The sequence below is a fragment of the Rhinopithecus roxellana genome, chromosome 20 (genome assembly GCF_007565055.1).
Source record: "Rhinopithecus roxellana isolate Shanxi Qingling chromosome 20, ASM756505v1, whole genome shotgun sequence".
NCBI classification, from domain to species: Eukaryota; Metazoa; Chordata; class Mammalia; order Primates; family Cercopithecidae; genus Rhinopithecus; species Rhinopithecus roxellana.
Window position 1 is genome coordinate 48,421,965 of NC_044568.1, and position 16,760 is coordinate 48,438,724.

Below are 16,760 nucleotides of genomic sequence, written 5' to 3' on the forward strand. Positions count from 1 at the left end.
AAGGACAAAGCCTTGGGGGCATCCTTCATGCTTCTCTTTCTCGGACAGTCCATGTCTACAGAACCAGAGGATTCTCTTGGCTCTGCCTTCAAAATATATCCAGTTAGACTGCATCTCTCGATACCTGTGATGCTTCCATTCTGGTCTGAGCTCTGTTTTCTCTTGCCTGCATTATTGTAATTGCCTTCTGATGGGTCTCTCCCTGTTTCTGCTATTGCCTCTCTGCCGAAGGAGACATTTAAAATGTAAGTCAGAGCACACCACTTCTATTCTAGCTCCCCCACCACCCCCACCACCCCCATAGCTCTCCACTTCATTCAGAGTCAAAGCCAACTCCCTGTTGCCACATCTGGACCACAGTTGCTGCCTGGGTTTCACCGCCAATACACTCCTCCTTACTCACTGTGTTCCACACTGGCCTGGATGTTTGTTCCTCAACCAGCCCAAGCACACTCCCACCTCCGAGCCTATGCATTTTGATCCCTCTGTCTAGAATATTCCTCCCCCAGCAATCTGCATGGCTCATTTCCTTTCAGGAGCTGCTCTGGAGGGAGTGGCAGTAAATCTATGAAATGGCAGGTGCAGCCAGGGTTTGAGGGAGCTTGACAGGTGGGGTAGAAGGAGAATCGGGCACCAGGAAGAGGTAGGACCCAGCTATGCCTATAACAATACGATGGCCTCAGGCCTAATTTTTGGTTAAAGTAGAAGGAGCAATGGGAAAGGGAGAGGCTAGAACCTAAGAAAGAAGGAAAAGTGGACAGGTCGCAGTGGCTCATGCCTGTAATCCCAGCACTTTGGGAGGTTGAGGTGCGTGGATCACTTGAGGTCAGGAGTTTGAGACCAGCCTGGCCAACATGGTGAAACCCTGTCTCTACTTTTAAAAATACAAAAGTTAGCTGGGTGTGGTGGCACACACTTGTAATCCCAGCTACTCTGGAGGCCGAGGTACAAGAATCACTTGAACCTGGGAGGCGGAGGTTGCAGTGAGTCAAGATTGCGCCATTGCACTCCAGCCTGGGTGACAGAGCAAAACTCTGTCTCAAAAAGGAAAAAAAAAAAAAAGTTAATGCGGGAAGAGTATCCCTAAGGAGGGAGAGGGCGCAAGGTAGAAAGGATAAGGGTAAGAAACAAAACTAATGAACAAGTTCATGCCTGTGAGCCATACTTTTCTCTACGAAACAGAAGGCAGGGTCCAATCCAAAGGGGCTGGGGCCAACTTAGGGGACAGAGAAGTGATCACATGGGTTTCAAGCTCACCAGCTGCTGAGGGGTACAGGAAAGGGAGATGACAAGGAGAGTATAAATGAATTTCCCAGGGAGGGATAGCATTAGGAGAAATACCTAATGTAGATGACGGGTTGATGGGTGCAGCAAACCAGCATGGCACATGTATTCCTATATGACAAACCTGCACATTCCGCACATGTATCCCAGAACTTAAAGTACACCAAAAAAAAAAAAAAAAAAAAAAGGTGGAAAAAAAATAAAGATGAGGTTTCCACTGAGACAGCACTAACTGTGAGCAAAGGAGGATCATTGATAAACATCAACAGTTAGGTTTTGCGTGTGCTCAGTGTGAGACAACTATTGTATGTCTACATAGTACATGGTCTTGTGCTTCCTGATCCATTCTTTGTGATTCCCTTGCTCTATGTGTACGGCAGGTCTTCACCCCTGCAGGTAGTATTTCCGAGGCTACCTTGTCAGCTAAATTTTGGCAGCATATGGCCCCTATTAAGAACTGGCTGGAGCTTGGAAGGCAGTATAAGGCAAAAAAGCGAGTATTTCTCCCTTTTTTTTCTGTGCTTTAAGTGTGGTTTCCATCAGCAGCTATTCTCTTCCGTGACTCCAGGTCCCTCCATGCAGTTCCGGTTTGTCCTCATTTATTCCCATCCAGTAACTCTGCCTTCTGCTTTTCCCCCTGCAGTGAAAGGATGGCAAAAACTTCTCCTCTTACCTAAGGCTTATCAGCTCTTCTAACATCTGTATACATAACTTCATAAATTAAATTATCTCGATTTCAAATAAAAAAAAAGAAGGATTTCCCTGAATGCTGAGGGACCCAGCTAAACTGGAGTTGAATTTGAAGTCTCCACATTTATGCTTGTATGATGTATGCTTTTCCCCAGCAATGCTTGGCAGTATGTTATACTAATAACAGCAACAATAATGATAACTAACATTTAGTAGTGGATTATTATTTTCCCCATTTAAAAAACAAGAAAACTGAGGCACAGAGAGGTTACATAGTGAGTAGTCAGTGTTAATCAGGGTTCTCTAGAGAAACAACAGAACCAATAGGATATTCATTCATTCATTCATTCATTCATTCATTCATTCATTCAGAATTGGCTCATGTGATTACGGAGGCTGACGAGTCCTGAGATCTGCAATTAGCAAGCTGGAGATCCAGGAGAGCTGATGGTGTAGTTACAGTCTGAACGATGGTAACCTTTATAGCCAGAAAGAGCCCATGCTGCGCTTTCAGTCTGAAGATAGGAAAGAACCAATGTCCCATGGAAAAGCTGTCAAGCAGAAAGAATTCCCTCTCACTTGTGGAAATGCCAGCCTTTCTATTCTATTTCTGCCTTAAACTGATTGGACAAGGCCCACCCACATTAGGGAGGCAAATCTGCTTTACTCAGTTTACCTATTCAAATGTCAGTCTCATCAGAAACACCCTCACAGACGCTTGTAGAATAATGCTTGACAAATGTCTGAGCACCACATAGACCAGTCAAATAGATGCATGAAATTAACCATCAAGGTGGTGGAGCCTCAATTCAAACCCAGGCAATCTCTACTCCATTGGAGCCTGAGGCCGAGCAATTTTTGAGATAGTGGCTGAAATATTGTGGAGTGATTGAAGTAATGCTCTAAAGGAAGTGTAGGCTGGGAAATACTAGTACTGATGATATTACTACTAATAATTATTGCTTTTAGAGATCAAACCAAGCTAAAGGTTTGGGAGTGGGAGGTATTGGAAGTCTCCAGGGGGCTTAAGAAACAGTTGAAACAGAAGTGCTGGAAGGTGTATTATGGAAGGTATAGGAGAAACTGCTGCAACAAAAGGACCAGAAAATATAGAGGTTTAAACAGAATGGAAGTTTATTTCTTCCCATATAAAGGTTCAGAGGTGGGTGAGAAGGCTTTGCCAATCCCAGTACATAGCTTCCATCTCTAGCCCAGCTCTTCCAGTTGTTAGCATCTCCCAGCCAATGGGAAGAAGGATTGCACAGAGCAGTGCATGGCTACCTTTTCTAGGATCTGCACCTGGGCTGTCTGCCATGGTGGCCATCTGTGGCTATTGCGCACTTGAAATATGGCAATTGAGAATAAGGAAGTGAATTTTGTATTTAATTTCATTCTAATTAGTTTAAATTTAAATTTTGAAAAATCATACTCCATTCAGTTATTGTAAAGCTTTTAAGTATGTTTCAATAACTTGGATATATTGAATCAACTACAAATTTTGTAAAACTGAAATACAAATAAACTCTTCCTTCCTCCCTCCCTCCCACCCTCCTCTTTCCCTCCCTCCCTCCCTTTTTTTCCTTCCTTCCTTCTTTCCTTCCTTCCTTCCTTCTTTCCTTTTTTCCTCCTTCTCTTTCTCTCTTTCTCTTCCTTTCTTTCCTTCCTTTCCTTTCCTTTCCTTTCCTTTCCTTTCCTTTCCTTTTCTTTCCTTTTGAGACAGGGACTTGCTCTGTCACTCAGGCTGGAGTGCAGTGACACAATTGCAGAGCACTGCAGCTTTGACCTCCTGGGCTCAGGTGATCCTTCCACCTCAACCTCCCTAGGAGCTGGGACCACAGATGTGTGCCACCATGCCCAGCTAATTTTTGTATTTTTTTGTAGAAACGGGGTTTCCTCATGTTGCCCAGGCTGGTCTCGAACTCCTGGCCTCAGGTAATCTACCTGCCTTGGCCTCCCAAAGTGCTGGGATTACAGACATGAGCCATGGTGCCTAGCCTAGATCAACTATTTCTGATGAAAATGTAGCATCTTCATTGAAATGCGCTGTGAGTGTAAAATACCCCCTCGATTTTGAAGACTGAGTGTGGAAGAAAACAACGTAAGGTATCTGTTTAATACTTTCGTACATTGCTTACATGTTGAAATGATAATATTTTGGATATTTTTGGTTAAATAAAATATATTATTAAAGTTAATTTCCCTTGTTTCTTTTTACTTTAAAAAAATACAGCTACTGGAAAATTCAAAATTACATATGTGGCTCACGTCATATTTCTGTTGGACAGTGCTGGTCTAAACAACTGAAAAGTGTACATGTCACTTGAGCTCACATCCATTGAGCAGGAATTAGTCACATGTAGGCACCAACCTGCAAGGGATGCTGGGAAGTGTAGATGTCATCTCAGCTAAGCAGTCAAGTATCTGCAGAGAATTAGCAGTGATGGACAGTCAGCAGCCTCTGCTTTGGAAAGACCAGAAGTTATTATCAGAGATGATACAGGCATGACAAGGTCCAGGATGTAATAGAGTGTGAACAGTTAATCCAGAGGAGGAGGTTAAGCAGTTGTGGATAATCATTTTGTCATTAAATGTAGGATACTTGTCTTCTTGTTTAGTCTAGCAAAAAGATACAAATACAATTCTCTTCAACAACTGTCTTGGACACTGTTACCAAGTTGCACCTTAAATTTTGACAGAGCATTATAGTTTTGTAAATATCATCGTACAATCCTTATAAGAGCCAGCACTCAGCACGATGCCTGGCTTATTGTAGGTCCTCAACAAATATTTATTGAACAAATATATGAATGAATTAGGCCATTTAGATGGAGATAAAAGAAAAGGAAGTAAAAAATACATAATTCATTTATTCAACAAGTATTTGAGCATTTACTGTGCTAGGCACTGGGGATATAGCAGTGAACAAAAGAGACAATTCTCTTCTCTGGAGGAATAAGGCTTAAAATAAACAAGCAAGCATACAAATATTATAATATGATATCAGTTCACAATAAATACAGTCATGTGTTGCATAACAATGTCTCAGTCAATGACAGACGACGTGTGTATGATGATAGTCCCATAAGATTATAATACCGTATTTTTACCGCACATTTTCTTTGGTTAGATACACAAATACTTACCATTGTGTTACAGTTGCCTACAGTATTCAGTACCACAACAGGCTGTGCAGGTTTTTAGCCTAGGAGCAATCGCAATCGGCTATTTACCATGTAGCCTAGATGTGTAGGAGGCTCTACCATCTAGGTTTGCGTAAATACACTCGATGATGTTTGCACAATGACAAAATCAACTGACATTGCATTTATCAGAGCGAAGTGAGTAAGGTAGAGTTGGAGCTGTCTGTGGGAAGAGCATGACAGGCAAGAGGAACAGCAAGTTCAAAGACCCTGAGGCCAGAATGTGCTAGTGTTAGTGGAATAATAGCCAAAAGGCCAATGTGGCTGGCAACGAGTGGGTTAAGAGTGGGAATAACAAAAGATGAAGTCAGAACTGGTGACAGACTACTTGGATTGTATTTGATTTTTATCCTCAGTGAGAGGGAGACCCGCAGAAAAGTGTCCTTCTTTGAACTTGTTTAAAATTGTTACTGCACCTTTTTGTAAACAATTCCTGTCACAGAAGGCAAGGAGGTGTGAACAACCTTGTAAATAAGAAGAGCCCAGGTAGGGAGAGAGCCAAGCTTTCTCTGACTTTTGCTAAAGAGCTTTCAGAAATTGGTTTACTTAGCTGTGTTTAGCATTCCCACACTTTCTCTTTGGTGGACTGAAGAGACAGCAAAGTGCTATTTTGGGCTTCCTTCCAGACTTGGAATTAGTTTGTTTTCTGTCTTTTATCACAAACATCCTGCTGCCCTTTGACAGTATTCCTGGTAATGGCATCTTTTTGTTTTGTTGTATTTTAATCTGCTTAGTGCATGTGGCTTGTCTATCTGGCCTCACAAATCACTGGTTATCATCACAGTCAATGGTCTGTGTCCAGCCAATTTCACAGACAAACACCTCTTTCCTGGTCACAGTCCCTGACGTGGGGAAGTCTGATTTACAAAGTCAATAAAAATGCATTCAGGGAATTACTGGGCCCTGTTGGCTTAATACACGAGATTAAAATCTCCAAGTTTAGGACAACAAGAAGTCATTTAACACAAGTAAGATGGCAAGTGGGTTATGGAAATGTCAGTTGGTCAGGGTCAGGCACCACTGGGAGGGGATTTATTGGAAGATGAAAAGACTAATTGATTAATTGCCTTCAGTACTTTTCCCAGTGTGACCTGGGGAACAGATATCATATTACATCACTGGTCACTTTGGAGAGCGGACAATTTCTCATAGCGGAAGGTAATCTAGACCCAAACCAGGAGGGTATTTTTAAAGAAAAACAATTTTTTAACTAAAAGTTTTACTCATTGCCCAATTAGTAAGTGTTCCTTTTACATGTTGTAGTCTGGTTAACCTGGAAAGTGGACTCTAAGAGAGGAATTTGCATACAGTTTACTAGGGAGTACCCTTGGAATCACACCCCTCGGGGAGGGAGGAAAGCAGGCCTGGCAGAGGGAGAAATTGGGCTGTGATGCAGTTGCAACAGGGGCTTCGGGTGATCCTGGGAAAATTTGGGAACTGGGATTAGGGAAAAGGACCAGTTATTGGATGTAGATATCCCCAGGAAGGGTGTGTGACCCTGGGTGAGGCTGCTCTCAGCTGAGGACAATTCTTGGGGAGTGTTTCAGCTGAGAGCTGTTAGTGGCTAATGTTCCCCGCAGCTGAGGCATAGATATCTATATCTATATACAGATACACACATAGGTATATACATAGAGATATATGTACATATATAAACTGTGTATTGTGTGTATATTTTCTTCATACATATGCAAAAATGAATCATGTTATTTCATCTTGTTTTTTCTTAACATAAACATTTTTTTCTGTGTTAATGTAGATTAAAACAGATACATCTAGTTCTTGACCCAGAAATTCACAGCAAAGAATTTTCACTGGGGAAATAATCCGAGATGCACATACAAGATGTTTACTGCCACATTATTTATAACACTTAAAAAATCTGGAACAACCAAATGTCCAACAGTAAGGGTCTAAGTAAATTACACTATACGATATCCCTACTGTGACCATCATGGTTTAGAACAGGGGTCCCCAACCCCCAGGACCGGTACCGGGCTGCATAGCAGGAGGTGAGTGGCAGGTGAATGAGCACTACCACCTGAGCTCCGTCCCTGTCCATCATCAGAAGCATCAGATTCTCATAGGAGGGCAAACCCTGCTGTAAACTGTGGATGTGAGGGATCTAGGTTGCACACTCCTTATGAGGATCCAATGCCTGATAATCTGAGGTGCAGTTTCATCGGAGAATCCTCCCCCAACCCTTCCCCAGTCCATGGAAAAATTGCCTTCCATGAAACTGATCCTTGGTGCCAAAAAGGTTGGGGACCACTGATTTAGAAGTTTATTTTAATGATGTGAGAAACTGTGACCAATATGGGGTTAATTTTTAAAAAATTTACAAATATTAGCATTTTGTAGAAAAAAGCTTATGTGCTTTGAAAAAGAAATAGTAGAAGCCAGGCACAGTGGCACGTGCCTATAGTCCCAGCTACTCCGGAGGCTGAGGCAGAGTCACTTGAGTCCAGGAGTTCAAGGCCAGCCTGGGCAACATAGTGAGACCTGGTCTCAAAAAATATATATAAAGAAATAGTAGAATATCAACCAAAATGCTACCAATGGTTATACTGGGTCTTGAATTCCTGGCCTCAGTGATTCGTCTGCCTCAGCCTCCCAAAGTGCTGGGGTTACAGGCATAAACCACTGTACCTGACCCCAATGGTTCTAACTAGTGCCTTTTCTTTTCTTGTTTTAAAAAATCATTTTGCATTGTTTTCCTTTGTCAGAATGTGTTCTTATTATTAGAGTTTATTTAGGTGGTACAAATGAAATTTTGTTACATGGAGATACTGTGTAGTGGTGAAATGTGGGCTTTTGATGTAACCATCACCTGAATAGTGTATATTGTACCCAACAGGTAATTTCTCATTCCTCACCTGCCTCCCCACTCAAACTTTTTGAGTCTCCAATGTCTATGATTTCACTCCGTATGTCCATGTGGACCCACTGTTTAGCCCCCACTTATGAGCGAGAACATGTGGTATTTGACTTTCTGTTTCTGAGTTATTTCAACTAGTATAATGGCTTTCAATTCCATCTTTGTTGCTGCAAAGGACATGATTTCATTCTTTTTTATAGCTATATATGTATCACACTTTCTTTATCCAGTCATCCATCGGTGGACACTCAGGTTGATTCTCTATCTTTGCTATTGTTAATAGTGCTGTGATAAACATGAGTGCAGATATCTTTTTTATGTAATGATTTCTTTTTCTTTGGGTAGATATCCAGTAGTGATTGCTGGATTGCATGGTAGTTCTATTTTTAACTCTTTGAGAAGTCTACATACCGTTATCCATAGAGGTTGCATTAATTTACATTCCCACCAATAGCGTATAAGCATTTCCTTTTATCTGCATCCTCGCTGACATCTGTTGTATTTTTTGACTTTTTAATAACACTCACTCAGAATATATTATTTTCTAATTAGAAAAAAGCATTTAAAATATTTTTGGTTGGTCCCCAAATATTTTTAACAGTACTTTAAAAGTTAAAACAGTAATTAATGCATATGGCACAATAGTCAATAAAACAAAATGCCATAAAATGAAAAGTTGTCTGTCATTCCAGAAACCTCCTTCTTCTCCAGTTCTCTCCCCAAGAGGCAACCGCTGTAAGGAGTTTCTCATCCATCCTTGTGGAAACGGCCTATGTAACGTATACACTCACAACAGCACAGTCTTTGCACTGTTCAACGCCCCCCTCCAACTTAATATACCTTGGAGAACTTTCTAAATCACGACATATAAATCAACTTTATTCTTTCATTGCCTAAGTAGTATATTACTATATGGCCATGTCATACTATGGATAACTTTTTATTCTTGCAAATATTGTTGTAATGACCGTTATTCCACAATCTTAAAAAATACTCATGTACAGGTTTTTGTTGGATAAATTCCTAGAAGGAGAATTGCTGAGTCTGTTGGTAAGTGTATTTTAAATTCTGAGAGGTATTTTCAGATTTCTCTCCAAAGAGGCTGCCTCATTACCAGGAATGCGTATGCTTATGACTTCACACCCTTGGGATATCTTGTTCTATCAAAGTCTTTGTTTTTGTCAATCTGGTGGGTGAAATGTACAGCTTGTCAATGTTTTAGATTGCAAATCTTTATAAACAATCATTGTGAAGGGAAGGACAATAAAGTAAGGTTGTGAGAGATTTTGTATTTTAATTTTCCTTTCTTTCCTCTCTCATCTCCCCTTTCCTTCTTCCCTCCCTTTGAGTGTGAGATGAGAATGTCTACAGAGGACGTAGGGTAAGGGTGGAAGAAGAAATAGAGTTAGCAAGTAATGAAAAGAGAAGTCCTGTAGGTAAGGAAGGAGGGAATGGAATTTTCTTTTACCTCTAAAGTTAGCTCATTCATCCAACAAATACTTCTTGTGCATCTACTGTGATATTAGGGAGTATCATTTACTCTCATCTGCCTCCCTCTGTTGCAGGGGAGTTTACTTTTCCACCTCATTGATGTTGAACTTGACCATGTGACTTACCAATGAGAAAGTAGCAGATATGATGTAAGCTCAGGCTCTGTACTCAGTTGCACCATTGATGTGACTGCATTTGACTGTGTCCAGTGATTCACCATGACAAGAGCTTTCTCCCACATAACTGCTGCCCCCTTTTCCTGTGCCCCAGTACAAGTACACTTGGTCAGACCTGACCTCATGCACAGCCTGGAGCCAAGCAAGACTGAGCTGCAGCCTGAAGCAGAGCTTCCTGGGTAACCTGAACTCCTGTTGGCCTGCAGATTCATGAGCTTGAGAACAAATGTTCGATGAATAAATCACTGAGCTTTGGGGTAGTTTGTTATGCAGCATGGTGACTGTGGCAGTAACCAACTGATACACCCCCTTTGTGCCCAATGTTATTTTAGAATATTCCAGTAAGCAAACAAAAATTTTAAAAAACTTTCTTTTACCATTGAGTTCACTTTCTTGTAGGGGGAGATAGACACTAAGCAAATATATCAGATGGCGATAGGTGTCATGGGCCTCTGCTGTCAGCACAACGTGTTCGTTATTCGGGCCTGCTTAAGGCAGTCTCTGGTTTCCCTCTGAGGACATAGTTGGGCCATCCCTGCTATGGCCTCTAGATTTTGGACAAACAGATCCTGTAGTTCCCCCGCTTTCCACTGTGCCCTCTCCTTCCTGTGCTACCTGTCTTCCTGCCAATTTCTTCCTAGCAACACAGGGCAAGAGCTGGCATGAATTAATAGCCACCATGCATAGAGCATCAAGTTCTGTGTGCCTGACAGTGTGATAAGCATTCTACATGTGTGAATGTGCATGAAATTTTATGAGATGGCTACCATTATTATCCCCATTTTACAGATGAGGAGACTGAGAACCGCAGAGAAGAGGCGGAATCAGAATTTGAACCATGGCAGATGATCTCAGGAGTCTATAATATCTTAACTGTGATAATATAAATGTATGTCAACTGAAAGGAAATCTTTCTGCTTCTTTTAAAAGTTGGATGTTTTGACTTTTGGAGTAAATATTTCTAGGATCACTGTTTTTCACTCACTGGCTCTTGATTTTTGCAACAGTTAAACTCACAATCAATTAAATTATTTAGCATATAAACCTAATTTGTTCCAGGAACTCTCTACACTTTAGGGATATAAAAATTAGGATAGACTTGGTATTCTAGTGAGTCTAGAAGTTCACAGTCTAATAGTAAAGATGTAAACAAATGACCACAGCGGGCTGCAGATTGGATTATATAAAAATATAACAGTAATAATAACATAGCAGATAACATTTGTCAAGCACCGACAACATGCTAGACATTGCGTTAAGTACTTTATAGACATTATCTTGCATGATCCTCCTAAGAATCAGGAGATTTTACAAGATGAGGAAACTAAGGCTTAAAGAACCATCCCCTGCCCATGGTAGTGCCGCCAGATGAAATTCAAATTTCAATTAAACATGTCCCATACTTATACTGAAAAATTATTCATTGTTTATTTGAAATTCAAATTTAACTGTGTATTCTGTATTTTTAGTTGCTGAATCTGGCAACCCATGCCCAAGGTCACCTTTGGACCCAGAGCTGTTTGACGCTGGAGATGAGGCTTGCCATCCCCACCACACACTGTACCTAAAACACCCGCACGACCAACAGGCAGCATGCTTTCAAATGCCCTTGGAGCCGGGTAATCTTCAGACCTTACTGGCCTTGTAGAGTCAATGCACCAAAATGGTATAGGCACTCAGAGAAGTTAGCGGGGTGTGTGTGGGTGTGTGTGGGTGTGTGGGTGTGTGTGTGTGTGTGTGTGTGCGTGCAGAGATGGAGACAGGAGGTAAGGGGGAATCTTGCCACCTTTGCCCTCCAGGTGCCGAGAAGACAGCAGCTAAGCAGCAACATGAGTGGCTCATCTCTGGACTGCTCCTTCCGGAGGGAAATCAATGATTTAGTTAAAGCCTCGCCTGCCCCGTGCTGCGGATTGGGGCCGTCCCGAAGGAGCTGCTCTGCAGAGCCTTTTTATAAACCGGCATCAATTTACATTCCAAATGAGGTCCTAATAAACTGCTGCCGCAGCCCTGCCAGAAGCAGGCCGGGTAAACACTTCCTTTTAATAAAACACATGCACATTGGTCTCAGCAGGGCTGGAGCTTTTGTGCACGGAGCCTCGGAGTCTGGACCCAGGGGGCTGGGGGAGGAGCCCCTGCACAGCCCATTGATGTAAGTTCATCTGTTCTCATTCACCCAGGTCTCTCCTGGTCTTTAGATTCCCAGGGTGGGAGGAGCCTTAGATTTCCGCCAGGACAATCCCACACTGAATGCTGCTGGAACTCTAGTGTTTCCCAACAATCCGTCCAGCATTCCTCATCACTTTCCTTGGGGGAACAGTGAAGCAGTGTTTGTTAGGAACTCTGATCTAGCGTCAGGCAGTTTGAATTCACCTACAGATTCGACCTCTTGCTAGCTGTGTGACCTTTTTACTCAGTTTCTCCGTGCTTTGTTTTATCATTTATAAAATAAAGATAATAATAGCATCTACCATTTAAAGTTGTTGCACAGTGACTGGTGTAAATACTTAATTACAACTGTTATTGTGATTTTATTACTAAACTGGCTTTATATATCACGATGTGACATTGTTAGCACATAATGAATGCTCAGTAAATGGTATAGTATTTGTATTATTATATTTAGTATGATTACACGAATTGGTAATCCATATCAGAAAAACCTTTATACTTTCAGACAAGGCTATGTTGCTATACATTCTATCTGTTGTCCTAACTCCATCCTCCTGAAACAAAACAAAACAAATATAATCCTAACAACCTTCAAATATTTGCCCCTCTCCCAAATGTGTCCTAAATTCTGTTTCATTTAGGCGAAAGTGCACCAATTTCTTCAGCTACTGATCCAATGATGCCCTAGTTCTTTTCCTAGGAAGCCTCATGTTTACAATGCAGAATCAAATACTTATCTTCCAGGAGGGTCTGAGTTAGTGCACATTAAAGCTCCTAGCAAGTTTGTAGCACAAAGTAAGTACTCTTTCCCCGCTGCCTCCCACGTGAAAACAGAGCGTCGTTGTCCCACTTCCCGAAAGCAAGCCTAGCTAGTGGTTTTAAGTGTGGTAAGTTTGCCTGGGTCCAAAGCTGGCTTCATTAAAGCTGTGTGACCTTGGGCAAGTTATGTAACCTCTGTTTGCTTCACATACCTCACCTGTAAGATGGCAATAATAACACTGTGTGCTTGTGTTGATTTGCTGAGACAATCTGGGTAAAGCACGTAGCACAGTGTCTGGTGTACAGTAGGTTCTCAATCCATCTTGGGCGATTATTATTCCAAGTGAGCCACACAGAACTCAAGGCTAGTGCTCAAGAGGAGAGCACTGTTTCTGCCTTAGTCCATTTGTGTTGCTGTACAGGAATCCCAGAGGCTGGGTAATTGATAAAGAAAAGAGGTTTAGCTGGGCGCGGTGGCTCACACCTGTAATCCCAGCACTTCGGGAGGCTGAGGTGGGCGGATCACGAGGTCAGGAGATCGAGGCCATCCTGGCTAACACGGTGAAACCCCGTGTCTACTAAAAATACAAAAAGAAAAAAAGTAAGCCGGAACATGGTGGCGGGCGCCTGTAGTCCCAGCTACTCAGGAGGCTGAGATAGGAGAAAGGCGTGAACCTGGGAGGCGGAGTTTGCAGTGAGCCGAGATCATGCCACTGCCCTCCAGCCTGGGGGACAAAGCCAGACTCCGTCTCAGAAAAAAAAAAAAAAAAAAAAAGGAGAAGAAAGAAAAGAGGTTTATTTGGCTCGTGGCACAAGAAGCATGTACAAGAAGCACGACGCCAGCATTTGCTTCTGGTGAGAGCCTCAGACTGCTTCCACTCATGGTGCAAGGGAAAGGGAACTGGTGTGTGCAGAGACCACACGGTGAGACAGGAGGCAAGAGAGAGGGGAGGGAGGGGCCAGGCTCTTTTTTAAATAACCAGCTCTCATGGGAACTAACAGAGCAAGAACTCACTCCCCCTTCTCCTCCTCCCCTGCATGGAGGCCATTCATCTATTCATGAGGGATCTGTCCCCATGACCCAACCACCTCGTACCTCCAACATTGGAAATAAAACTTCACCCTGAGATTTGGAGAGTTCAAACATCCAAACTACAGCAGTTCCCTAACCCTTTCTTTGGTCCAGCATCAATCCACCCTCCTTGGCCATTCCAGCATCAATGTGCCTTCGTTGGCCATTCGAGCATCAATCTGTGCTCCTTGGCCATCTTCTCCCACTGTTGACTTATTTCAAGTTTATAGTCTTTTCTACACAAGCCATCACTAAGTGTCAACACCTTATCCTCTACCACCTGTTATTTCCTTTGGGCTCAAATATAGGCCTTCCCATTAATCTGCATTGAATTTCGTCTTGCTAGCTTTGTGCCATGATTCCAATTGTTCAAGAAGCTTTTGGATGCTCCGTCTGTCACCAAATACTGGCCAGCACTTCTAGTGTTCTGGCTCACAAACAAAGTGGATGTTATAAAACCTGGAGGAAGAGCCAGAGCTTGTAGTGGACTTCTGTTGCTCCTGCCTGCCCAGAATTCATGCCCATTTTCTGCTAACTGCCCTTCAGTATTTCTTTAGGAAACCATCCCTTTCCCATGGCATGTGGTTTTGGTGGGGTTGTCAGTCAAGGTGCTGGAGGAGGGTCCAGGTCCTAAGCTGGGCCAGTAAGAGTATTTCTCTGGGGTTTAACTGTTGAGAAGAATGACAGGAGGAACCCTCCCAATCCCAAGGAAAAAAGAAGAGAAAAGAGGCCGGGCATGGTGGCTCACGCCTGTAATCCCAGCACTTTGGGAGGCTGAGGTGGGTGGGTCACCTGAGGTCAGGAGTTTGAGACCAGCCTGGCCAACATGGTGAAACTCCGTCTCTACTAAAAACACAAAAAATTAGCCAGGCATGGTGGCACGCACCTGTAATCCCAGGTACTCGGGAGGCTGAGAGAGGAGAATCGCTTGAACCCAGGAGGTAGAGGTTGCAGATCGCATCATTGCACTCCAGCTTGGGCAACAAGAGTGAAACTCTGTCTCAAAACAAAACAACAACAAACAAACAAAAACAAAAGAAAAAAGGTAGAGCTGGTTTATTCTGAGGACAGTAGACAGTGGACAGGAATTTGTTGACTAGTTCCTACCTATGGATCCTTCATGCTGCCTTTTTCCTATCCTTTTGGGGGCCTACTTCTTCAGCTTTGCCTTGATGTCATATATCAGTTATTTATTGCCACAAGAATGCTGGGTGACAAACCATCACCCAATCTAGTGACTTAAAACACTAAGCATTTATTTATGAATATGTGGAACACCAAGTGGGTTTTTGGGTCTTGGTTAGGTTCACTCAAGAATCTGCAGTTTGCTGAAGGTAAACAACTCTACTGGTCTTAGCTGGACCCTATCACATTTGCAGGGTGTCAACTGGGAATTGGGTCAGCTGGGCTAGGATAACCTTCACTGGGACAGCTGGGGTGACTCAGCTGTGTTCAACATGGCATCCTCCAGCAAGTTAGCAGGGCGTGTTCTCAGGATGCAGGCAGAGGAGCAAGAGAAAGAGTGGGGAGTGCCAGGGCCTTTCCACGCTCCTGTTTGTATCACTACAGCTAGCATTTCATTGGCCAAAGCAAGTGAGAGCATCTGCAAAGTCACCAAAACTGTGGATACAGAGAGGGGCTGGGAGTTGAACTTGTTATTGGATCAACCACATGCCATGAGCTACTTTAAAACCTGAAAAGTTTATTTTATACCCAGTGTTTGTTTTTGTTGCTTGCGACTAAAGAGCCCTCACTGATGAAGATCTGGAAGGTAAAATGGACTTACATCCACATCCTAGTCTTGGAAGCCAACAGAAGAGAATGTTTCAAAATAGAAGTCATGTCAACACCTTTGGCTTTCCTTGTTCTGGGGCTCTTGGGCTTGGACTGAATCACACAACCAGCATCCCAAGTCTCCAGCTTGCAGATGGCCTGTTGTGGAACTTCTCAGCCTCTGTAATCATGTGAGCCAGTTCCCCTAATAAACCCCCTCTTTATCTATCTATCTATCTATCTATCTATCTATCTATCTATCTATCTATCATATCATCTATTATATCTCTTATCATCTATCATCTATCTATATATCTATAATATAATCAATTATATCTATCATTATCTATCATCAATCTGTGTATCTATCTATCTACAATATTGTCTGTTATATCTATCATAATCTATCTATCTGTCATCTATCCATTTAGTCATCTATCCTATTGGTTCTGTCTCTCTGAAGAATCCTGACTAATACACCTGGTAAACTTAGAAAATCAGAAAAGGAAAACTTACCTCTTATGTAACTAAATTATATCTGGAGAGCAGCCCCTCTGGAGGGCAGAGTGGAATGAAAGCCAGTTCCAGGGAAAAGAACTAGGAAAGGGAAGACAACATCTTAATTTGAGTCCTCTGTGACTCAAAGCTGAAGCCAACTCATGTAATAGGGTCATCCAGCTCCACTGGTTACTTCTGTGTGACCTTTCATGGATGAATTGACGTCTCTGGGCTTCCTCCTCAAAGGATTATGAGACTTGAATAAAATTCCACTTGTAAAGGATTTGTAAAGCATGATGCTTGCCTAATAAATTGCCCTTTCTTTTTTCATCCACTGCGCAGCTACTAAATTACAGTCTCTTGGCTCCAAACCCAACTTTCTGTATTCAGCTTTGTGATGCTGAGACTGAGACTCACATTTCTGCCGTGCCAACTGCTCCCTGTGAGGCTCAGTCCATAAGGGGCACTAGTGGGAGACCATGAAGTGGGAAGAGGAAGTAGGGACCTGCTTCTTTCTGTTGGCTTCCTGATGCTGCAAGCATGTTCTTAACAAGCTTCTTCATCCCAGGTCCAGCCTATAGTTTTTCCTAAGCTCACAAAACCAGTCTCATCGGAGACTCTAACACCGGCACCAGCTGGCTAGCTGTCCCCTCTCCTCAGAGATTTGGGTCCCAGACTCAGAGGAACTGAGTTTCTGAGTTTTTTTTTTTTTTTTTTTTTTTTTTTTTTTACAGAGTTTTGCTCTTGTTGCCCAGGCTGGAGTGCCATGG